Source organism: Ctenocephalides felis, unplaced genomic scaffold, assembly GCF_003426905.1.
Source record: "Ctenocephalides felis isolate EL2017-DRISC unplaced genomic scaffold, ASM342690v1 CF-g0.4_SCAFFOLD_01886, whole genome shotgun sequence".
NCBI lineage: Eukaryota > Metazoa > Arthropoda > Insecta > Siphonaptera > Pulicidae > Ctenocephalides > Ctenocephalides felis.
The window spans coordinates 94056205-94083232 of record NW_020538040.1 but is presented as its reverse complement, the minus strand read 5'-3'; the positions used below and the strand labels follow the sequence as shown (position 1 = coordinate 94083232).

Below are 27028 nucleotides of genomic sequence, written 5' to 3'. Positions count from 1 at the left end.
AAATATATATTCCGCTATTTTTGGAATATGTAAATATTTTTTGACATACATTTGTGGTCTCTTTTGCAATCTTTATAATAAACATTGCATTGCATTAATTTATATTAATGATATTCACTATTATTTCGCCACTGACTAATTGCTGACTAGACAAATTTACGAAAAACCAACAATAATGCCAATAATTTCGCATTGAACCTATGCTATATAGAATTAATTATGACTTTCTATTTCAATAAATAATTGCTCAACAATAAATGTGGTTGTAGTAGACCTTGATTCCTCGACAAGAGGAGATAAGACATGTAAATAAAATCATATATTTGTTACAAAACATACTTCACTAATTCAATTAAATTTAGCATCATGCACTTGATCACAATTATTAAAACTCTTTCACAGTCATTTGAAATGAAACACAGATGCACTGATTTTTTTTGTTTACGGTGTGATGCAGAGAGGCGAGCGACCGTACTCCGCAATGAATGCTTTGCAACTACCTAGCGCGAACGAGTAGTGTGCGGGCTGAGTCTGCACTGAATAGCTGAAAGCCGGTCAGCGCATGACGTCGGCGGCCGTATCAGAACGTAAATACGACGTGCACTGCAATTGGACACAAACAATCGTCTAAGGGGAAAACTTTTATTAATTGCACATAAAAACTAGTGGGGTGCATGGCATCGCGCCTTAAGGCAAATCGCTGGAACTTCCCGTACCGTAATTAAAAATCTTGGTACGGAACCCAAAAAAAATTACACAAAATGTGTACACATTATTAAAATCTCTATAAAATACCTGATAATTTAATGTACATATGTCCAATAAACATTTTTGACCGCCAAATGACATTTTTTTAACTTATTTTTATTGAGAGTCTATTACCGCTGGACCTGCCTTCCCTAAAATTTAATCAGTTCTTCATCTTGTCAATACAAGTAAAATGTTTTTTGAATAATTAAAATCGGACGCTCCGTTCTCTTAAAAACGTTTCGTTTTTGGCACTTTTTGCCCCGTGTCTCCGGAACGGCTAGACATCCCTTCGCCAAAAACTAATCAGCACGTCTCCTTATCAATACGAATCGAATGTTTTTTTGAATTATTCAAATCAGTTAATCGGTGTTACCGAAATCGTCGAAGAAAATTTGTATCCACACATACACACACACACAATCACACACACACATAAATGCATTTTTTGTAAGGTATGCCAAATTATTCAGAAAACTTTGAAACGTAAAGATATATAAAAATTAGAATTTTCGATTTTTTTGCGATTACTATAATTTACCCTACGGGAAGCTAGTAGGAAGCTGTATTTTTAATATTATTATAACATTAAAACTAGTGGTGCGTTCCATCGTGCCCAGGCAAATTGCCGCACGAAAATAAATTTATTTAAAATGCTGGACCTGTCTTTGTCAAAAACTAATCGGCACGTCTCTTAATCAATACGAATCAAATGTTTCGGATAATGTTAAAATTATATTTTTTGAAACACTAGATCTGCCTTTATCAAAAACTAATCGGCACGTCTTCCCATCCATATAAATCGAATGTTTCAGAAATTATTGAAATCGGTTTATCCATGTTCACGAAATCGTCGACGAAAATTTGTACGTACATACATACACACAAACATAAACACAAACACATCCATTTTTTCTAATGTATGTCGAAATGTTCATAAGGTTTTCAAACGTAAAGGTACATAAAAATTTTCATTTTCGATTTTTTTGCGACTACTATAACTTATCCTACGGTAAGTTAAATATGTTTGAAAATTCTAGACATCTAATATTATCATCTTTTATTTTTCTGGACTTTTATTCTTCTGCCTCCACTTTTTCCTCTAAAGATGTTTCAATACTTATTATGTGTACATAGTCTTCGAAGTTTTCTTCTACGAGTAGTTTCATATTTTTATAGCCATAAAGTTTTAAATTACATTATTTTAAATAATTGTTCTTATTGGGATGTTTCTGCAAACTTTGATATACAGAAGTTTGAAGTTTTTTTTGTGATTATTTGAACAGCAATCAGAACTTAAGAGTCCCATAAGGGGCCGTCCATTAATCACGTGATCGATTTCTAAAGATTTTTAAACCCCCCTTCCCCTTGTTTATACGTGATGATATTTAAAAGTACTCATCTTCCCCCACCAAATATTACGTGTATTTTTAGTGCCTAGAAATAATTTTTTTTTTAATTTTAGATTTTTTTTAAATTCAGGGGAAAAATAAATACACGTCATATCTTATTCAGATATTTCGTAATTTTTTGTAAAAATTGGCCACCCGAGCAATTATTACAATTCTCTATTTTATTATTACAATTATACAGATGCAGCAATGCCGCGTATGGAAAATTTTCACTTGGAAACAGTACTTTCTATATTTCCCAGTCACTACTGTGTGACATCAGTCTGTCCTGACAAACCTGGAACCTCTGATTGAAATCCCATACCTCCAACCACTTAACCACTCATCCATTGAGTTTGAGTCGATAAATGACTAATAATAAGGACATTTTCGTAAAACAAAATTCATGACCAATAAAAAGGCTGCAGATCAAGTATATTAATTAAATCGTTCTTATACATTTCTTATTGTTAGATATTTTAAAATACATACTTCATATATTGCTTTTAGGTGAATACAAGCGACCATAAATCATTGAAATATAAAATTGGTAAGTTACTACTAATTATAAATAGATTTAATTAAAGTTCGTTACAATCACTTTTTATTTTTATATTACGATATATAAAAGCCGGTGTAAATGAACACTTTAGTTTCCTGCGATTTGCTGAAATAGATAAAACATTTCCTTACATGTAACTACTTGATGATATATATATATATATATATATATATATATATATAATTATTTACATACATATGTGTATATGTATGTATGTGTTATGTCTGCTGAGAAACACAAACACCAAATAAGAAATCTTCAATTAAGAAACGTTCTCGGTGGCTGCAGGCACAGTACCACTGTCTACTAATTACTGATAATAATTGTTAATCACAACAGAGACTTATTGACGATTTATTTTTCTACCTTACTTTTACCACATATTTAAGCACAATTTATTTACTATTTTTAACTTCCAGGGAAATCTATAGTAGTCGCCCAAAAATCAAAAATGAAATTTGTTGCATATCTTTGCAATAATTGGCATATCTTAGAAAAAAATTATGTATGTATATCTGTGTATGTGCGTTTAAAAAGCATTCGATTCCTATTAATAAGAAAAGGTGCTGATTAGTTTTTGGCAAAAGCTGGTCTAGCAGTTTCGGAGTACCGTGCAAAAAGTGCAGAAAATGGAAATTCTGTTTTTGAGAGACGGAGAATCTGATTTGAAAGATTCAAAAAACATTTCAATTGTATTGACGCAATGAAGAGTAGATTGAATTTTTGCAAAAGCAGGTCCAGTGCTTTCGGATATATTTTTTTTGTATATAAAATGCCATTTTATCGAAAGGCGGTCGAAAATCAAATATCACAAACTTTCACGAAATTTCAAAATTGTCACAATTAAAAAAAAGATCAATAAATTTTTCTAAGCTTTTAAACATTTTAAATTGCGGCACGGAAAGTTCCAGCAGTTTGGGTTAAGGCACGATGCCACTCACCACTAGTTAGTCTTTATTCCACCTTCAATTCTTTTGCCGGAATTAATAGGTAATATAAGTAATTAAAATCTATTTATTAAAATCATTTTATATTTCGCCCAACACTCCTCTTTATATATAATATAATATATATTTTGATAACAATATTTCAATTATTATTAATATTTATTATATAAGATTGTAGGAAGTTATAAAAAAAAACAAAAGAAACTATAAGGTGTTAAGTTTTATAATAGTAAAATAGCAAATATAAATATCCATTTGAACATCAAATTGTAAGTTAGTAATAAAGAAAGATGATGATTTTCACGGTAAATATCATTTCTGCAAAGAGAAATCTACTCGTCTCTTTATATCTTTGTTCAGTGTTTGGTATTATTATTGCATCAGCATCATCGAGAAGAGTTGCATAAATGCATAAATTACAAATATTCTGTTATAGGGAGTTCTATATAGACAAATGTAAATTATTCGAAATAAATTAAAGTTATGCACGTAATTAATATTTCAATGTAATTGCGAATTAATTATGTAGGTCATGTATATTAGAACTTTATATGAAGTATTTTATCTGTCTGATTCACATAATATGTAAATTAAGATGAATCAAATTATATTTCTTGTAAATATTATTAAGATGTAATAATCAACAACTATAAGTCGACATTCAAAGGTTCATTTATCAGTAACGACATTATTTTTTTATTAATAGCTTTTCTCAAAAATTTTTTTCCTTTGTGTCTCAAACGTGATGTCAAGTAGTAGTCATATGCTTCAACATAAAACAAGATTGAAGTAGAAATCTTAGGTTATTATTAACTTCCCAAAGAAGTTTGTTTTCGCGAAAATCAATTTGCTAATTTTATGTTTTCTCGACGTCTCACGTCATTCTGAAACGAATGAGACCAAATTTGATATATAAAACGATCCTTGACTTTTCTTCGACGTTTTCCCGAAACCTGCTAGACCAATTTCAAAAATTTAAAAGCCACTCTCTGTAACTAGATAAGGATTAGCGTTGTTCAGTTCTGCGCCACAATCGGCCGAGCCGTTTCTTTCTAGTTAGCATGGATGTGAAAAAAATTCGTAGACCTTTTAGCTCACAATCTTAACCAATTTCAAAAATTCAAAAACTGTTGGAAAGATATTGGTTAGGTATAGAGTAGTTTAGTTTTTGGTAAAGTTTGGGCAAACCGTTTCTATGTAATTAAATGTTGAAAATATATTTTTTGACGAGTTTGATGAAACGTTCTATAACGATAGATTTTGTAGTCACCAGTTTGGACGTACGGAAAACAGCTTTGGGGAACGGCGCGCAAATCCAACATCGCCATAATTCAAAGATTTCAAAACAAGATTTTGAAAGAAATTATAAACGCACCCAAGTATGTCCCAAATTGGTTGGTTCATACAGATTTGAACATCAACACAGTTAAGGAAAAAATTGAAAAGTTCAGTCTGGGATATAAGGATAGAATACAGAACCACCCAAACATCATGGCCAAAAACTTAATAAAAAAACCAGGGCATTAGACGGCTCAGAAAAAAACAGCACCTTTTTGATATTCTTCAGTAATCCTTTAATATGTACAATTATTCGTAAGCTTTATTTAAATTTTTTCACATCAGAACTACGCCTGTAAGCTAAACATAACCAACATCTAAGCGGATCACCACTGGGTGACCATTCGACCTTTTACAGTTGAAAAATTTACCTAAATACTAACATTCAATCCTTATTGACTAAGTTGATTATGATATGTCTTAAGAAAAATTGCCACTTACAATTAGTTTATATATTATTTATTTTCTATTATTATTTTCAATAGTACGAAGCCACAATAAAAAAATGACGGATTACTCGAGAAATTTTTAATTTTAATGATATTTATAATTTTGTTCTTATTGATAGATCTAAATTTAACTTAGAACATTGTGGCAAAGTAATATGCAATTACAAAAATAATGTGAAAATTGCACCATATAATATTGCTGTCAACAAAAACTCATAATATTAAAATAATGCGTTACCAAATAAATGAATTCGGTCACGCTAAATTTAGCATATTATGCGTAGTTCAGAATAATGCTTCATATTCACAACAAGTTGATGTAATAAAAGCAATAGAGCAACAATAATTACAGAACTTGAAGTGATTTAGCAAAACTTTATAAGCCAAAAACAGGTTTCAAATATTTCAATATAATTTTGACATATAGAATAAATAGTGTGCAATTAATATTGCTGACATGATAAACCAAAGAACATTTTTAGAAAGAGCATATAAATTTGATAAGCAAACATTGCATAATGCACTAAAACTTTCATTTGAGATATCATTGAGTTACTTATAAATTAGAAAACAATAGTTTACCAAAGTAATTAAAGAAGAAAGCAGAAAAATTGAGAAAGTAATTTATGAAAATAAATAACAAAAGACCAAAAAACATCAAACCATTGTGGAGAAGAATTATCTAACGGTGATATTCGCATGCCGAGGAAACTGAACAATGAACATAAATTGTGCAATATGCTGGAAGAATACATATTATTAATGGTGGAAGCTTATAAACAAAAGAAGGATTGTACACATTTTAATGAAAAATTAGCAATATTAATGTTTTATGTATATTTACACAAATTTTGATGATATTTTCCATTCAAATTTTAATTAATCTAGAAGTATTGCTAGCACTATGATTGTGCAGTAAAAAAAGGTATTCAAATTAGTAGAATATCTTTTTCAAAACGTTGGAATGTATAATATATAATATATTAAGATATATACTTTAATACTATTTATAATATTAGATCATTTAAATGAAATATGATTAGGGTACTTTTAATTCTTAAGCTATAGGTTCTCTTAAAGGTTAACAGTACTGTATTTTTTTTTAACTTTTGCACAATTACCCCACACTAAGTCATTTACATATGTATAAAATTAAAACATTTGAAAAACAAAAATAATAAATTCTCTATTTTCTTTTACAATTGCAAACACTACACCAAGAGCACATTTTTTTATATATTTCAATACTTATTTTTTTTTAATGAGGCTAAAAGATAAATAAGTAATGTTTTGAACGGTGAAACCAATTTAAAATAATAATTATAAAACATATTAAATTATAAAAAAATAAAAAAAATAAAAAAACAGAAATTAGTAAATAATGCTATGAAAAGGCTACTGTTTTATAGATTGTTGTATGTAGTTTGAATGTTGTCAAAAGACATTTGAATAAAATATTAAATCAATTATCATTTGTCGATTCAATTTCATTAGTTATTCATTTAGGCCATTAAAACACTACAATTAACATTATAAAAGTCCGATGCCACTTTGCAACAATTAGAGAAATCAGATTTACATTAATAAATTATAATAATGTGTTATTCTATAGAATGCAATATATGTAGCAATTTCTCAGATTGCCTATACAGTAATATTTTTAACTTCCCGTAGGGTAAGTTATTGTAATGGGCCGAAAATCGAAATTGAAAATTTTTACATTTCTCGACGTTTTGAAGGTTTCTGAACGTTTTGGCATACCTCAGAAAAAATGGATGTGTGTGTTTGTGTATGTATGTATGTATGGATATCACGTTTTCGGGCGCACGGATCAACCGATTTGAATGGTTCAAAAAACATTCGATTCCTATTGATATGGAGAAGAGCTGATTAGTTTTTGGCAAAGGCACATCCAGCCGTTTCGGAGATACGGAGCAAAGTGTGTAGAAATTGACTTTTTGAGAGAACGGAGTATCCGATTTGAATGATCTAAAAAACATTCAATTAGTAATAATTGGGAAAAGTGTTTATTAGTTTTTGGCAAAGGCAGGCCCAGCCATTTCAAAGATACGGAGCTAAAAATGTAAAAAATGACAGTTTTTGAGAGAACTAAGCGTCCGATTTAAATGATTCAAAATAAACAAACTTAACAAAACTGTCTTAACAAAATAATTGATTTTGGAAAAAAAAATTTGATTCAACTTTTTTTTTTCAAAAAAAAATTTTTTTGTATATCGAAAATAATTCAGATTTTATTTTTAATTCTGACTATAGTTCTAATATACTTTAAACAAATAATTTCAACTTTGCAATTCAGTTTTTATAATTCTTATGAATATTAGACAATGTTACAATATTTATAATAATCTATTTGAAAACATGCTGTATTCCTCGAACATTTCGTTACGGTACGGGAAGTTCCAGCAATTTGCCTTAAGGCACGATGCCATACACCCCACTAGTTATTATATATTATTGTAAGTAAGGTGATAAAATTATCTACAAATCTGTATATAAGACTTTGGAACTTTTCATAATGCAAATCTTCATAATGTTTAAAAAAAATGAATATGCATTTAAACGCTAATCAATACGTTATATATATTATGTATATATACATAATACATATTATGTATAACGCATTGATTAGCGTTTAAATGCATACTCATTTTTTTTAAACATTGTGAAGATTTCTTGGCAAACATTAATCGAAATTGCAAAAAAAAACAATTTAAGTTGCAATGTTTTTTAAATATTTTTTAATATAATTAGTATTACAAAATTAATTAATAAATCAAAAAATATTGTTATAAAAATTGCAAAAATGATTCGGATTTTAATTTTATAGTTCCAAAGCTCGTTTATCTACTTTAAATAATTTTAACTTTGCAATTTTTATTATATAATTTTTCGAAATATGAGATAAGGTCCTTTATTCTAACTTTTCTGGATTAAAATTTGTTTATTCACTTTTCATGTAAACATATATAAACCTTGTCGTCCAATTTATAAGCTCTTATACGAATAATTTAAAAACATTTATTCAACAAATATTTTATGAAGGCACGTTGCCATATACCACTAGTTTATATTATAAATTGTATCTTTTGATGTTAATAATGTTAATAATAGTGAATTAATAGAATATTCACTAATATACACATTTGCCTTTCTATTTTTTTAGATGACTTTAATTGAATGATTATGTATTGATAGGTATAGGTGTCAAATAAAAATATATTTGATATACGTATGTATGTATACTGATTGTAATACTATTCATTGTTATAAAGATAATTTTAATTTCAATCTTTTGAAGGTTTGAACGAGTTCACATTATAGTTTACTATATATTTAATTTTCATTTTCTTCATTTTATTTTTCAAATTTATCAAATATATTTTAGATTTCAAAGATCTCTATAATTTACAGTATTCTACAACAATATAAAACAAAAATACAGCACACAGAAGTAAAATAAGTATTGATTAATAAATATCGATACTAATGATGCTAAAATAAAAAAACATAATGGATTTAATGAAATCTTTCAAAAACATAACTATTTTCTATGAGTCAATATACATATATTCAGGAACCTATGATGCCCTATGCAGATACCTCTCCAATGCACCATGCATGAATTTGCATTTACTTATGCATATGTTTCCTTATCTATTTACATACATGGGTAATAGAATACAGTTATAGATACGGTAAAGTCAGATTTATATTTTATTTTATCTTAGGTGTTGGTGGAACGATTTCAAATTCCTGGAGAACAATCGTTAATGATACAAAAATCTGCGAATCTAGGCACAAAACTAAATTACAATAATACAACAAGATAGTAAAAGGTTTTCCAATATTGTTGTCAAACGATTCAAAATAACTCGAGAAAACATACAATTAGCATTAAATATTAAAATAAATAGAAAATAATAAAGAAAAACTCGTTCAAGTTTGAACAATATTAACCCTAGAGTAACTTTTATTAACCGTCCATAACTTTCAAAATATACGATAAGATTAAAGAATTAATATGAATGAATTATTGGAGAAATTTATTAATTTTAGAACACCGAATAATATGCAAAAACCATAAAGGCAATAATGTTTAACAGAAAATGTTAAACTAAATACATTGTACCAAAAATTTCTTTGACAAAATAAAGTAAAACGAGAAAACACAAATATAACAATGACCATAGAGATTAATATGATAAATGATTAATATGATCTTCCATATAAGAATTAATAGTTAGTTGTTTCAATTTCAACCAACAGATTTCACCCCACACAAAAATGAAAGTGAATCATATTATGAAATGTAATGAGAATCATTATGAAATATATTTTGTAAAGTATATAATAAAATATATTTAATATTGCAAGATTCGCAAATTTGAATTTTCAAAATAAAATACGTTATCACTCGATCATAGAGAATTCAGGCGATGTTCATTTGTTTGACAGCGATACGATTCGTTCTTAAATGTCAAAAAGGTTTGCAGTTTTGAGATTTAATTGAGCTAATAAAGTTATTAATTACAGTCAATATGTTACAGCAAATGCTAGATGAGGTAAATATTTCTTGTGCTTGAAATGTAATTTAATTGTTAATTTGTAAAAACTAGGAAAATTATTAGCTTAGTTTTTGACCCAATTCGGTTTCATTATCTTGCTATTTTTTTCATTGTGACTTGTTTTTACACATAGTAGTGAAGTAAATAAATAAATATAAAAGCAAATAAATTTATTGAGGGACCGATTCTGCCGCATAACAGAAAAATGTTACGGCAAAGCCATGTAACGCTCCGACTTCCATACATTATGCTAATGAATCATACTCAATACTGTCAAAATGTCATGTATTTGCTGTTCATTCAGGCGTTTTACACATAAACTGCAATGTCACTTGTATGTTACGGAGCTGTATCAGAAACACACTCTTATCTAACATCGTTTTTTTGACATTTGTGCGGCATTTAGGTTATGTTTTGTATCAGAAAACCTGAAAAATTCGCCTGACTGCATAAGTTCTTCATAACATAACCTTGTCATAACATTTTTCTGTTATGCGGCAGAATCTTTGAATGCGTTAAGATAATATAAGGTATTTTGTTAGCTATAAACTAAATATGCTATGACGTGCTATAACAAAAACATTATTCAATCATGTATACAAACTTCATATTGCAGTATTTGTTTATATATTTATACTAGCAAACCCGACGAACTCCGTTTCGCCACCAAGTGGTTTCGTGAGAAAGATGAAGAAATTTTTTGTTTATTTTATATTTGAAAAGGAAAAATTTGATTTTATTTAAAGCCATTTAAAAGTTAGACGGCCATTTCAATGAAATTATTTTCGATTATTAACCAGAAGGATTGCACTTTCAAATAGAAAAGATTTAAATTGAGAAAATATTCAGTAGTTTATATATAGCATTTTCAAAAAAAAGTTATCTGACCGACCCTATATATATATATATATATATATATATATATATATATATATATTAGGTTAAGACAAACCTTCATGTTTGTGATTTATAACACTTTCTTATACGTCTAGAAAAAATCATGTATTTCATGTATATTATAATTATTTAATAAAATATTAAACATTGTACAGTAGATAATAATAACAAATAGAACTTTGGTCTATGGTGTGTGAGCTTTTCCAGATTTATATTTACAATATGTTCTCTCCCATGGTTAAATGCTCTATATCCTGGCGTAAGCAGTAAATCGCCTGCAGTTAGTTCAGCAGACATTATATTCATAATATGCACCCAATAGAGTTTCAAAACACAAATCCAATAATCCACAAAACAATGTAATGACTTTGTCTTTCCATATAATCTTTTCCACCCTTCTTAACATTTTTTCAAAAGTTTGTATGGAAATTAATTGTACATCATTTTACAACCAAGAACGATTTCTAGAAACTATCTGCTCATATATTGTTTAAAATATAATTACATAGAATCTTCCAAATATAGGACGATCGCAGAAAGCCGATAGAGGTAGCGGAAAAATACAGAAGTCTTCAAAAGGTGGTGAAGAAGCCACCATTATCGTATGAGAAAAGATTGGAGCAAAAACTCCACTATTATAAGAGCTTCCTAGAGAGACAACTTCGTATATTGGAGCTGAATGGAAAGTTCTTCCGCTGCCGAAGGAGCAGCCGGTGTAGCTTCGTCACCAATTTCGGAGAGGAGTACGATAGGCACGTGAACACCCAGTGCCGGCGGAATAAATTCCGCTGCAAGCCTTGCAAACTGCGGTTTAGGCTTCGCACGGACTACGACGATCACTATTACCGCAGCCACGACTGTGATGAAAATGGGATGTAATTAGGTAACTAATCATTTTCACCAAAGTGATAGAAGTCAGATTAGTAAAATAATTATTACATAAAAGAAATTATTATATAACTAGAGGGGCGCACGGCATCGTGCCTTAAGGCAAATTGCTGGAACTTCCCGTACCAGGATTTTTTTTTTTAAAAAGATTAACGTTTTTGAAAAACTTTTACTTTAAAAAAAATAGATTTTTGAGAAACTATAAATTTTTGACAAAAATTTAATTTTTTTGAAAAAAAAGGACTTTTTGAAAATAAATGTTTTCTTTATTTTGAAATATTTTGAAAATTCTGATTTTTTTTTTTTTCAAAGCAATCGTACTGCTTTAACTGCATAGAGACGAAATGTCGAAGCGCGTAAGCGCCGCGTTCACGTCTAACGGATAAACATTGTTACGGAACCCATAGGAATGTACACAAAATTTATACTTATTGTTAAAATCTTTATAAAGTATCTTTAATTCGATGTGCATATGTATATAAAGTATATATAATTTGATGTGCATATGTCTAATGATCATTTTTGACCGCCAAGTGGCATTTTTTTTACTTTTTTCACTAGATCTCTGAAACCGCTAGACCTGCCTTCTGGAAAATTTTATCAATTTTTCATCTTGTCAATACAAGTAAAATGTTTTTTTAATTATTAAAATTGGGCGCTCCGTTATCTCATAAACTGAATTATCATTTTTGGCACTTTTTGCTCCGCATCTTCGAAACGGCTGGACCTGCCTTTGTTAAAAACTAATCAGCTAACTATTTTATTAAATCATTCAAATCGGTTTATCTGTTTTCTGGAAAGGTTCATTTTTTCTAAGGTATGAAACGTAAAGATATATGAAAAAAGATCATTTTCGATTTTTTGCTATTACTATAAGTTACTCTACAGAAAGTTAACAAAAATTATAAATGAATTTATTATATACAAATGTATATTATTTTCTTTATTGCTCTATTATTTATCGATTCTTATCTACGAAGTTATTAAATTTAATTTAAAATTCATATTACACGGAACTTTATATTAGTATTTATAAAAATAATCCAACTTGAAATTGAGCGATCGAACTTCTTAATGAAGTCTCGTCAAATCAAATTATTATTATGACATACGATGCTGCGTAATCGAAACGACCTCCCTTTGTTCTAAATATAGCTTCTGTTTCTGTCATTTTATATAGTACTCTAATTCATCGGTTTCCAAACCGAGGGCCGCAAGATTTCCATGAAGAGGCGAATTAAATTATAGCTCATACACAGGAAAAATTAAATGGGTTAAACTATATTTAGAAAACATACAAAAATATAAAATATTAAGCTTATCATTATTTTAAGAATATGGAATTCCGTTCAGGATATGAAAAAGTTCATATAAGAATTTATCCTATTCTGACCTGATAATAATGGACTAAATTCCTTAATTATAGGACATAAAAAGATCAATTGCGTAAACGTTTAATGGATTGGTACAAATTAGTTTCAGGTTCTATACCAACATTAACCAACTCGATATCAGGCAGCGCGATATCAAATCTCTCCTTGAGGTTATAAATCTCAAATATAACCTCATATGAAAATGCATTTCGTGGACATAACTGTATATAAACATATGTACAGTATATATATATATATATATATATATATATATATATAATATATATATATAAATATATATATATATATATATATATATATATATATATATATATATATAAAGATAATATGTATATGTAATGTATATAATATGTATAATATGTATATGTGTGCATGTTAGTGTGAAGGTCTTAAAAGATTCTCCCTTGAAGTATTACGTTCAACATATTCACTTCATTCACTTCAATTTTTAATTCAATAACGTAGGTTGAAACGAAATGATTGAGCAATTCGAGGACTTCTAAAGCCTTATTATCTTCATTAGCTGGAATACGTCATTTTCTACCCTATAAAAAGATTTATAATGAATTTATACATTTCGAAATAACATGTGTCCTTGTATATTGGAAAATTAATTTGTTTCTATGTATAGACATTGGAACAGAAATAGTATATCATCACCCACACACTTCCATTAGTGATTTTAATTGAATTTTATGCACTACAATATGTCGTAAACAAAAGTATAAATTGAATTTGTTATAAATTATAAACAATATACAACCTTTACTAGAATTAAATAGTGGATTTGATAAACCCCACCTATTAGAAACAACAATAAGGTTATCAATATTTGATAGTCGGTAAATTATTATATAAATATAGCTGCAACATTCAATTATGAGTAAGAAAATTTTTTTTTATTTGAACAGTAAATCAGAACTAAATGTGTTCTATGAGCTATTGTGAGGTGATTCCAAATTTCTAGTTTTACAAGAATGTAACCTAGTTGTTAACCATTGGTCTTTGATTCATTGCATATCTAATATTGTTGAGGTATATATTGCAGCAATGCCCCCGAAAGTCTATTTTCATTAATTTTCATCTTTTTAGATCCATCTTCATATCGAGATGGGTATCAACCCCAGAGCCTGCGGATGCCTTCAGTTCATTTTCTTACCACATGGCCACTGTCACTCAATATAAAAAGTAAGACAGGCACAAGTAAGAAATTTTAAAGATTTTTTTTATTTGAACAGTAATCAGAACTATATGTGATCTATAAGCTGTTGTCCTGTGCTTCCAAATTCTAGTGTTAATAGAATGTAACCTAGTAGTTAACCATTGGTCTTTGATTCATTGCATTTTTAATCTAATACTGTTGAGATATATATTGCAGCAGTGCCCCCGAAAGGTTATTTTCACTTAATATTATATTTTTAGATCCACCTCCATATCAAGATGACCACAATGTGCATCGGTTCATTTTCTTACCACATGGCCACTGTCATTCAATATAAATAATCAGATACAAGTAAGAAGTTTTAAACATTTGTTTTTTTAACTATATGTGTTCTATAAGCTGTTGTGATGTGATTACAATTCTAGTGGTACTAAAATGTAACCCACTAGTTCAACATTCGTCTTTGATTCATTACATTTTTTATCTAATACTGTTGAGATATATATTGGGTAAATGCTATTATCACTTAATATCATATTTTTAGATCCATCTGCAACTCAAACTGACCGATATGGATATCAACTTCAGAGCAGGCTGTTACCTTCAGTTCATTTTCTTACCACATGGCCACTGTCATTCAATATAAACAATAGCTCAGGCACAAGTAAGAAATTTTAAACATTTTTTTTATTTGAACAGTAATCAGAACTAAATGTGATCTATGAGCTGTTGTGATATGATTCCAAATTCTAGTGTTAATAGAATTTAACCTAGTAGTTAACCATTGGTCTTTGATTCATTACATTTTTGATCTAATACTGTTGTAATATATATTGCAGCAATGCCCTCTAAAGGCTATTTTCACTTATTATCACACTTATAGATCCATCTCCAATCAAGTTGACTACGATGAGTATCTGTTCATTTTCTTACCACATGGCCACTGTCATTTAATGTCAATAATAACTTAGATACAAGTAAGAAATTTTAAACATTAGTATTTATTTGAACTATATGTGTTCTAAGATCTGTTGTGATGTGATTAACAAAAATGTAACCTAGTAGTTTATCCTTGGCTTTTGATTCATTACATTCTTGATCTAATACTCGTGAGATATATATTGCAGTAATGGCCCCGGAAGGCTATTCTCACTAAATATCATATTTTTAGATCCATCTGCATATCAAACTGACCGAGATGGACATCAACTCCAGAGCCGGTGGTTGTTGGTTATTATTCTTACCACATAGCCACTCTCACTCAATATAAAAAATACCTCAGGCACAAGTAAGAAATTTTAAACAATTGTTTTTCATTTGAACAGTAATCAGAACTATATGTGATCTATGAGCTGTTATGATGTGATTCCAAATTCTAGTGTTACTAAAATGTAACCTTGGTCTTTGATCCATTACATTTTTGGTCTAATACTGTTGAGATATATATTGTAGCAATACCTCCAAAAGGTTCACTTAGTATCATATTTTTAGGTCCATTCATATATCTAGCTGACCAGATGGGTATCGACCCCAAAACCTGCGGTTGCTAGCTCGTTTTCTTACCACATGGCCACTGTTACTTAATATCACATATAACTCAGACACAAGTAAGAAATTTTAAACATTTTTGAGATATATATTGCAGCAATGCCCCCGAAAGGCTATTCTCACTTAATATCAAATTTTTAGATCCATCTGTTGACCGATATGGGTATCAACTTCAGAGCCGGCGGTTGCTGGTTCTTGGTCTTACCACATTGTCACTCAATATAAAAAATAACCGATCATGCCCACTGTCACTCAATTGCACAGGAATTATTAATACACCTTTCTATAAGAACTACAATTTTCAAACTTTGGAAATCTCCAATACAGCCTTAAATTATTGTGAGTATTAGGTAAGAGAAATGTATTTTCCGCTTTTCGTTCACAATTATATCTTTACAATAAAACGATTTGCCAGACTATGTACTGAAAACAATTTTATTGGAATATCAATCTGTAACATATAGCTTATAATTTATTTATGCCGCAATTTAAAATTGAATAAGAAGTTACGCTACACAGTAACTGCAACATATTTTGTGTAGTGCCTTTTTTAAATTAAAATAAAATTTTTAATCCGTTGTGTATTGATACCCTAAATTTGTCTCAAAACCTACATATGTTAGGGTGTCAATACCATATGTAGATTTTGAGACAACTTTAGGGTGTCAATAAACAAGTATTCACAGACTTACAGCTGGGTATCTTGAATTCCTGAACTATACATTAGATCTAATACTGTTGAGATATATATTACATCAATACCCCCGAAAGGCTCTTTTAACTTATTATTTTATTTTTAGATCCATCTGCATATCAAGCTGATAGAGATGGGTATCGACTCCAGAACCGGCGGGTTCCTGGTTCTTGTTCTTACCACATGACCACTGTCACTCAATATAAAAAATAACCGATACGAAGAGCTATAAATTTGTTACAATTTTATAGCAATTTTTTTATGAAAACTCAAATAGAACCACAATCATATATTGAAGAAATAACCGACATTTATTTGAAATAAATATTGAAAAATGTTAAAAAAAAATATTAATTTCATTATTTCAAGATGAACCGTAATTACACAAAAATACATATAAACGCCAGTGGTACGATTAATAAAAACTACTACTATTCAAAATGTAAAAAATAAAAAAAAAATCATAACAAGTGGCTTCTTAATTTATATAAGAAAAAACATATTCGGACTTGAAAGAAGTCTAATGATAAATGATATAAAATATATTTTGTCTCAACCTTGATACTAGCGTCATCAAGCATTAATGGTCTCTGAATGTTATTGAAGGATTTAGAAATGACTGAACGTTGCCAAAACACATAGTTAAGACAAACTACTGATCTACTGAACCTAATCAAACAAAATGAAAAATAAAAATACACATTTTACGTTAATTTTTATGATTGTGACGAGAAATCTTTGCATCGTAAATACTACATTTACAAATTTACAAATATTATTTTGAATCATAAAATTAGCAAAGATCATATCGATTTTATTCATTATGATACCACTATTAAACTAAGTCTAAGTACTTGGCATGATTACTTTTTAATATTTAGAATGTTTTAGTACTAAATTTTACCTTCATAACGTAAATTAACACATATTAAAAATTTAGAAGATATGAGGAAATTAAAATAAATGATAAAATATGAATCAATATACGGGACAATATTTGCTCTTAAATTGATAGCTATTTCTTAAGTTACTCCAAGATTTATCAAGTGCATGAGTAATGCGACTACATGAACATTGTGGAATTCCAAAAAGATATCAATATAAAGAGTTTTACGTTATCTCAATTTAAAGCCACACTTTTATTAAAAATTATATCAAATAATTAATGAATTTAATCAGACCAAAAAGATATAGATTAGGCGTAAGTTAGCTTTAGATATTTAAGTGCTTTTCATGTTGGTTAAATTAAAATCGAAATTTGTAACGATTGATAAACAATTTTGGCGTTAACTATATATCAGTAAGAAAGACCGAGTACGGTTGTGTCAGGGTACGGTAGTGACAGTCATCACATAACAGCTAAACTATACTTGAGATAGAGATAGGGTCCAAAAGGAGAAGGATGAAGAATGATTGTTCGAAAAAAGTTGCTCTTATTGCTTTCAGTCAGTGCCTTACACTAACATGATCTTTGGACCGCATTGCTTTTGAAGAGTCAAAAATAAGTTCGTATGTTCGATTTTTTTTAATATAGCTGTTAATTGTATACAGATAGATCAGTTTATTTGTTATTTTGATGTAAGTTGAACATTAGTAGTTATTCACCAGCAATTAGTTTTTTCTTACATAATTAAGCTCAGTCATAATGATGATTTGTTGTCAAAAGTGTGCGTTGGGTACTGTTGTGACAAATTTTGTGGGTACGGTTGTGACATGTATTTCTTGTTCTTTTCGGGTAAGACAAAATACGAAAGATAAAGGAAAAGAAAAATTCAATATAATAAAAAAAAAGTTTACAAAGTACTTTTGTTACCTTTGTTTAAAAAATTATATTTTGTTATATTTTATTCATAAGCTTTGTTCAAATTTTGATGTTTTGCTGTGTTACATATTATTGTTATTAACGACAATAAACGACGTCATAAACCATTTTGGTGTTTTGCTATTGTTTTTTACCTATTTTTATGCCTGTCACAATGGTCCCTCGGGTGTGGACGGCTGTGACACTCGCCCTTTTCTGGTATGATTCAATTTTATGACAAATCTATAGTATTTAAGGACTGTATTTCAGTATTTTCACGTAGACAAATGTTCAACTTACAATGTACAGATAACTGGTAAATTAACAAAATTATTGCTTATAAAAAATGGCACAACCGTACCCAGTCTCCCCTACTTTAAATATAAATCGAATACCTACTTGATCTTAAATTGATCCACGTGACAGTGTTAGTAAAAAATTCTAATTCAAAAATATAAAAAAGTGTTCGGCAAACTTTATTAGTATTTATTATACCACAGCAAATATGTTCCACTCCAGCTTCATGTTTTTTTTCGGTCAGTGCAATACTTTCACGGTCGATATCTACTACCGACCACGTTCTCTATGAACCCACAGATGTAATCATTTATTCCACGTTCGAACTCGAGTCAAAATAAATGGATTTAAGTTCAAAGCTTGTAAATCTGTAAGGCTACAATATGGTGTTGATGCATTCGCCATAAACAGGAAGCCCAATCCGGGAATTTCTGATGAGATAGCAGAGTTATATGACGGCAGGTCGGACACACGGAAAACTGGCTTCACTCCAAGTTTACTCTGATGGAAAGGACTGGAGTTGTAGAAAAGAAATAATGAACGATAAAAAACATTTTTGAATTTATAGCGATTAGAATATCGATATCTTTCAAAAAAAGTAGTAAGTGTTATTCAAACAAACAAAATTCAAACAAGTGTTGTATCAGAAATATTTTATTTTAAAAATATGTAATTCAGTCTATACATCATTATTTACAAGATCACACAAAAATAATCAAACACTAATTTAATTACTAATATTCCTAAAATAAAGGTATTTCATTTAATTTATTTTGCACTAGTCGGAAACTATCAATAACCCGTGATTTGAAATTTGATGTTCAAATGCAACTACATATTACACCTCTTTATTTTACTCAATTCCACATAACAGGGACTATTAAAACACGAAACAAATCATTTCTATAAGAACTACGATTTTCAAACTTTGTAAATCTCTAATACCGCCTTAAATTATGGGGTGTATTGGAAGAGAAATGTTAGTTTCCGCTTATCGTTCACTATTATATCTTTACAATTTAACGATTTGTCAGACTATGTACTGAAAACAATTTTATTGGAATATCAATCTGTAAGATATGGATTATAATTTATGCCGCAGTTTAAAATTGAATAAGAAATTATGCTACATAGTAACTGCAACTTATTTTGTGTAGTGCCTTTCTTAAATTAAAATAAAAATTTTAATCCGTTCATAAAAAAAATTAAATATTACAAAACCCATTTCATAAAGTGGTAGCAAACAAAAGGCAAACAAATCCTTCAACAAGCGATTGTTTCAAAAACATGAAACTTTGATTTATGATAATTTATAACTAAGAAAAGCAATACCGATGAAAAAAACTGATACCGGTATTTCGGTATTTTTAACTTCCCGTAGGGCAAGTTATAGTAATCGCAAAAAAATCAAAAATGAAAATTTTTATATATCTTTACGTTTCAGAGGTTTTTGAACATTTTGGCATACCTTAGAAAAAATGGATGTATGTGTGTGTGTGTGTGTGTGTGTGTGTGTGTATGTATGTATGTATGTATGTATGTATGTATGTATGTATGTATGTATGTGTGTGTATGTATGTGCGGATACAAATTTTCGTCGACGATTTCGGGAACACGGATCAACCGATTTGAATAATTCAAAAAACATTCGATTCGTATTAATAAGGAGACGTGCTGATTAGTTTTTGGCGAAGGCAGGTCTAGCCGTTCCGAAGATACGGGGCAAAAAGTGCCGAAAACGGTAACTCAGTTTTTAAGAGAACGGAGCGTCCGATTTGAATAATTCAAAAAACATTTCACTTATATTGACAAGATAAAGAATCGATAAAATTTTCATGAAGGTAGGTCTAGCGGTTTCGGAGGTATGGAGGAAAAAGTAAAAAAATGAGCCATTTGGCGGTCAAAAATGATCATTCGACATATGCACATCAAATTATCAGATATTTTATAGAGATTTTAACAATAAGTATACATTTTGTTAACATTCCTATGGGTTCCGTACCAATGCTTATGCGTTAGACAGCGACGCGGGGCTCACGCGCTTTATATTTTGTCCCTATGCAGTTAAAGCAGTACGATTGCTTTGAAAAGAAAGTTCAAATCTTCCACAGTATGTCAAAATAATTTTTTTTCAAAAAAAATATTAGAAAAAATAGTTTCTCAAAAATCTTATTTTTTCAAAGTAAGTTTTTTTCAAAAATGTTAATCGTTTTTAAAAAAATAATAATTTTTGGTACGGGAAGTTCCAGCAATTTGCCTTAAGGCACGATGCCTTAATTGCCTTAAGACAGAATTCCACTTACAGCTAGTTTATTTTAAAACCGGTAATACCGGTATTAATATTATTTTTAAAAATGTAAACAAAATCGGAGGTTACTTGTACAAATAAAAAATAACCTAATATAAATGAAAAATAAAAACCTAGAAATGAAAGCTAAAACTAGTACAAGTATATACACGACTATACAAAAAACGTGTGTTTTTAATAATAAATTAACAAAATTATATCCAACCCAATATCATAATATCAAATCAATAAAGATACTTGATTAATATTTTATATAAAAAATATAATATGATTGTAAAAACATTCCATTCAACGTACCGCTCTATTCTGCAGATTTTGAGTAATGGTGAATAATTTGGTGCCGTTGTCACTTTAAAAATTCATTATATTTTTACACATAAGGTGAAATAAACATCCCTATTTATTTGAGACACGATATGAATAAAAATTTTCAACTGTTCATTTCGAAAACGAAGTTTTTGCTTTTACTAAATTCCAATCAATGCGATATCCAATTAATATCTTTCAAATTTATAATATCTGTGATTGCATTAATAATAGTGCACAAACACGCACGTGTATGACCTAAAAGCGCTTTCCATCATTGGAAATTTTAATGAAAATTTATAATTTGGAAAGAAACAAATATTCAGTTAATAACAAATATTCAGATAATATTTTGACACATGTTTATACTACAGAACGACCTAAAGAGACATCTATTTTAAGCGATTATAAGATATAAAGTTTAAATGGTTTCGAGAAACTCAAATTCAAGTGTAACATATATCGCCTAACGCTTATGTTTCAATACCGAAAATACCGATATTTTTAAGGTGCCGGTATTAATACCGCCGAAAAACGATATACCGTTTTTTTAGTATACCAGTGTACCAGCATTGCATGCTCTATTTATAACCATACTAAATATTCAAGTAAATTATAGCAATAATATAATAGATTTTAATAGACAGAATAGCATTACAATATATTAAATTTACTGCAGATCGGTGCTCCGTTCCATGCGATTTATTCGAAATGATATGACACATAGTGTCATGACTGCAAATGCCCCCTGACGTGTCGAATGAATGGCAGTCTATATCAATTAATCGTGATGATTACCGCTTCGTAACTAATGGCTGTTTTTCCGGTGAATGAGAATTTAAAACCCCGTCGAGAGCATTGATCCATTTCCCGTCAGAGTATGGGAATCGTTAGTACTTGTAGTCGATATATGTATACATAAATACAAATATATATAGATGTAGTATAGATGTTTTGTATGTATGTATGAACTAGTGGTATATGGCATCGTACCTTAAAGCAAATTGCAGGAACTTCCCGTTCCGTTATAAAATATTCGAGGAATTTTAAGTGTTACATACATGATAAGTCAATAAACAAAACTTGATCGAGCGGAGTTAGAATTAAAGGATTTTATCTCATATTTCTAAGAATTATATAAACTCATTTTCAAAGTTAAAATTATTAGAATTTTAGCTAGAAGTAAAATTAAAATTCGATGTTCAATACTTACAAAGATAAAAAAATCTAAAAATTAAAAAAAATATTACCACTTTTTGATGCGTATCTCCCAAACGGGTGGACATGTCTTCGCCAAAAACTAACGAGCATGTCTCGCCGTCAACGCGAATCGAATGTACCTTGAGTCAATCTAGTCGGATGCTCCGTTCTTGCAAAAACCGAACTCCCATTTTCTGCACTTTTTGATTCATATCTCCGAAACGGCTGCCAAAATATAATCAAAACATCTCGCCATGAATAAGAGTCAAATATTTTTTGAATGATTCAAATCGGTTGAGCGGTGTTCCCAAAAGCGTCGACAAAAATTTGTATCCAAACGTACAAACATACATACTACATATATCCCCATACGCACACACATCACACATCACATCACATCAATTTTTTCTAAGGTATGCCAAAATGTTCAGAAAATTTTGAAACATAAAGATATGCAAAAAAAAATCATTTTTGATTTTTCACGATTACTATAATTTACTCTTCGGAAAATTAAAAAACTGTTGTTTTCAATCAAACTTTTGGGGATGGAGTTCATGATTAAAACAAACATCCTAACAAAATGTGGTTGAATTATAAATTTTCACTAAAATTTGCAATAATGGAAAGCGCTTTTAGGTCATACACGTGCTTGTTTGTGCACTATTATTAATGCAATCACAGATATTATAAATTTAAAAGATATTAATTGAACATTGCATTGATTGGTATTTAGTGAAAGCAAAAACTTCATTTTCGAAATGAACAGTTGAAAATTTTATTTCAATAGCTAATAGGCCAATTCTGCTGTTAAATAGACCAATGCTATAGCACTTTTTGTTACGTTCCAGTTTTCATATAAAATGCTACTAAATGCTGTGAAAATGTCATGTATTTGCTGAGCGATCAGGCGTCTAATACATAAAATGCAACTTCACTCATATGTTATCAAGCCATATCTCAAAGATCCAGATATAAACATTATTTTTTTGACATTTGAGCGTTTTCTATGTTAGGTTTTCTATCTAAAACGCCTGACTGCACAGCAACCACATGGCTTTGGTAGTACATAGTACGATATGTTATGAAAACTTCTACATAACATAGTCTTCCACAACATTGGTTTATTTTACGGCAGAATCGGTTCCTAAATCTGTTGATTAAGTCGAATATTTACATATCGAGAAGTTCGTGTAACTTGCACTTGCAACTACTACTTACGACAAATTGCACTTACAACTAGTTAACTTCCCGTAGGGTAAGTTATAGTAATCGCAAAAAAATCGAAAATGATAATTTTTATATATCTTTACGTTTCAGAGGTTTCTGAATATTTTGGCATACCTTAGAAAAAATGGATGTATGTGTGTGTGTGTATGCGTGTATGTATGTGTGTGCGGATACAAATTTTCGTCGACGGAAACACGGATGAAGCGATTTGAATAATTCTAAAAACATTCGATTCGTATTGATACGGAGACGTGCTGATTAGTTTTTGGCGGAGGCAGGTCTAGCCGTTCCGAAGATATGCGGCAAAAAGTGCCAAAAACGGTACCTCAGTTTTTAAGAGAACGGAGCGTCCGATTTTAATAATTCAAAAAACATTTTACTTGTATTGACAAGATGAAGAATTGATCAAATTTTCATAAGGGCAGGTCTAGCGGTTTCGGATGATGACATGATTTAAAGCATAGATTAACTGTAATTAATTAATTACAGAAAGACATACAAATATTTTTCATGTCAGAAACATCAATTTATGCACATAATTAAGAGCAAATATCAAAATGTTTATTGAAAATATACAATATTGATAAGATTAAGGTAAATATTGATGAGTGGTAGATGTAAGCAGTCGTGGCCGAGCGGTTAAGGCGTCTGACTAGAAATCAGATTCCCTCTGGGAGCGTAGGTTCGAATCCTACCGACTGCGTTAAATTTTTATATAATTTAACATATATGTACTCATAAGTGGAAAATACGTTGCATTAACCAGTGTACAATATTATTTTCATTCCAATTTATTTTTCAAATAATCAGGAAGGCGTCGTCGTCACTGGTTACGGCCGACGCGTTTTATTAAATGTGGTAGATCGATTAAGAATACTTGAACAAAGGCAGGTCTAGCCGTTCCGAAAATATGAGGCAAAAAAGTGCCAAAAACGGTACCTCAGTTTTTAAGAGAACGGAGCGTCCGATTTTAATAATTCAAAAAGCATTTTACTTGTATTGACAAGATGAAGAATTGATCAAATTTTCATAAGAGCAGGTCTAGCGGTTTCGGAGATCTAACGAAAATGCCATTTGGCGGTCAGAAATGATCATTAGACATATGCACATCAAATTATCAGATATTTTATAAAGATTTTAACAATAAGTATAAATTTTGTTTACATTCCTATGGGTTCCGTACCAATGTTTATCCGTTAGACAGCGACGCGGCGCTTATGCGCTTTATATTTTGTCTATATGGAGTTAAAGCAGTACGATTGCTTTGAAAAAAAGTTCAGATCTTCCAAAATATGTCAAAATAAAGAAAACATTAAAAAAAAAAAAAAAAAATTAAAAAATAATTTTTTTTTTCTTTAATTTTTTTTTCAAAAAAAAAGTAATTATTTGTCCGATTTATAGTTTCTCAAAAATCTTATTTTTTCGAAGTAAAATTTTTTCAAAAATGTTAATCGTTTTTGAAGAAATAATAATTTTTGGTACGGGAAGTTTCAGCAATTTGCCTTAAGGCACGATGCCTTAATTGCCTTAAGACAGAATTCCACTTATTTTTTATTAAAATGGTAAATGTGTATGTATCGTGCAAGGACTGTGAATCACATGGCATCTCCCGTCCGGCCGTCTGCCCGAATAATGAGTGTTGTTCGCACAGAACACACAACGTAGGGGTCTGCGTCTGATGCGACCAGAGAGACATCTCGCACGGTATTATTATTGCATTAAACCCGAACGAATCCCGAAACCTTATTACGATGTGATTTCCTCGCGTGCCAGACTCCGCCAACGGAAGTCGGATGACACTGAAATAGAAATCACCAAGTTTATTTATAGAAGGAAGATAGTTCGATCCTCGATAAACCATCCTTGAATATAGTCGATTTTCATGCTCGAATTGGTTGATGAAAATTCAACTCGATTGCATTTCAGGCCGAAGCTTGGAAGATTAACTTGAATATCGAACTTAGAGTATTTAAAATATTATATGCCAAAATTAAAAGATTTTTTTTAGAGTTTCGTATCTACATAGCTATCTATGTAATTTGCGCATAGATAATAGTGCATAGTTTTGACTAAAATGTATTCAAAATTATACCTAATCTGATAAAACAAGGCACACCACATTCAGACAACTGATAGAAAGGTATGATAGGAGATAGAAGGCTGATAGAAAGAAAATCTAAGATGTCATTCAACAATAAATTGCTAATCCGTAAGTTAGTAATAATACCCATATGGACCTTGATGTACAACTATGGGGATGTGCAAGCACGTCAAATGTAAAAATAATCCAAAGAACGCAAAAAAATCTAAAAGCAGTAGTTATTGCACCTTGGTATGTATCGAACGACAATATTCATACAAATTTAAGCATACCAATCATGGAAGACGTAATCCGAAGCAGAATCAACTCATACTATATGAAATTAGATCAACATCCAAATTCAGCAATGCAATTAATTAAAAAAACATTCTCCAACCAGAAGGCTCAAACAAATGACCACAGACCTGCTAATTTAATTTAAGCACTGTTCACTTTACTTTAATTCAAATCAATGTCTCAAAGTTATTATTGTTCATCTATAATTATTCGAAAAATCAATAATTGTTATGCCCGTAAACGTTCTGCACATGTTTCCTCATAGAAGGTATCAATTTTCATAATTGCCATGTGATATTATTTTCAATGTCGAATGATTCACATTTGTGCTGTTCAGGCAAACTCATCAATTAAATCATGATCAAACTAACGCATACACGTCATCTATATTAAAAAATATACTAGCACATCATATGTGCAAATTATTATAATAAATATATAATAACAATTATCGAGTTCAAATATTGAAGTTTATATTTTGATTATTTAAAAAATTATATTATTTCTATTTAATAAAATAAACACTTTTATCACTTATTATTTTTCTTGAATTATTTTTATTGCATGGAATTAAATTAACACAAGTTACTAAAGCAAATACGTATATATATATAATATATATATATATATATATATATATATATATATATATATATATATATATTGATTGTTTCTTTTCCGAACAGTAAATCCAATAATAAAAAACAATTTGTTTTTTGAAGATGTTTAATACGACGTTTCGGAACTAGGTACGTTCCATCATCAGGTTTATTCTGTCAAATACAATGTTTTTTAAAAATATTGATTAACATTAATTAACGATGGTCAATACAGATTAATTAGAAAAAAAAAAATTATAAAGGAATGGATTATGTACCGGGGTAAAGAGTAATAAGACTTAACTAAAAA

General features: G+C 29.6%; 1 protein-coding gene and 1 non-coding gene across 5 annotated transcripts in view; one reads left to right on the top strand and one right to left on the bottom strand.

Annotated features, from left to right (window-relative positions):
* The window catches only part of LOC113378816 (SLIT-ROBO Rho GTPase-activating protein 1-like), a 250742-nt gene that overhangs the window by 89690 nt on the left and 134024 nt on the right, over positions 1-27028 (bottom strand). The window contains exon 1 of one of the 4 annotated variants that reach the window (XM_026619426.1): positions 340-545. The exons of the other annotated variants lie outside the window; for them this stretch is intronic. The gene's annotated coding sequence lies outside the window, so the exon portion shown is untranslated. Of the gene's footprint in view, positions 1-339; positions 546-27028 lie in introns of those variants that run through there. 4 annotated transcript variants of the gene reach the window in all.
* On the top strand, positions 24364-24445 carry Trnas-aga. The gene has a single exon. It is a non-coding gene; the product is annotated as a tRNA-Ser (tRNA).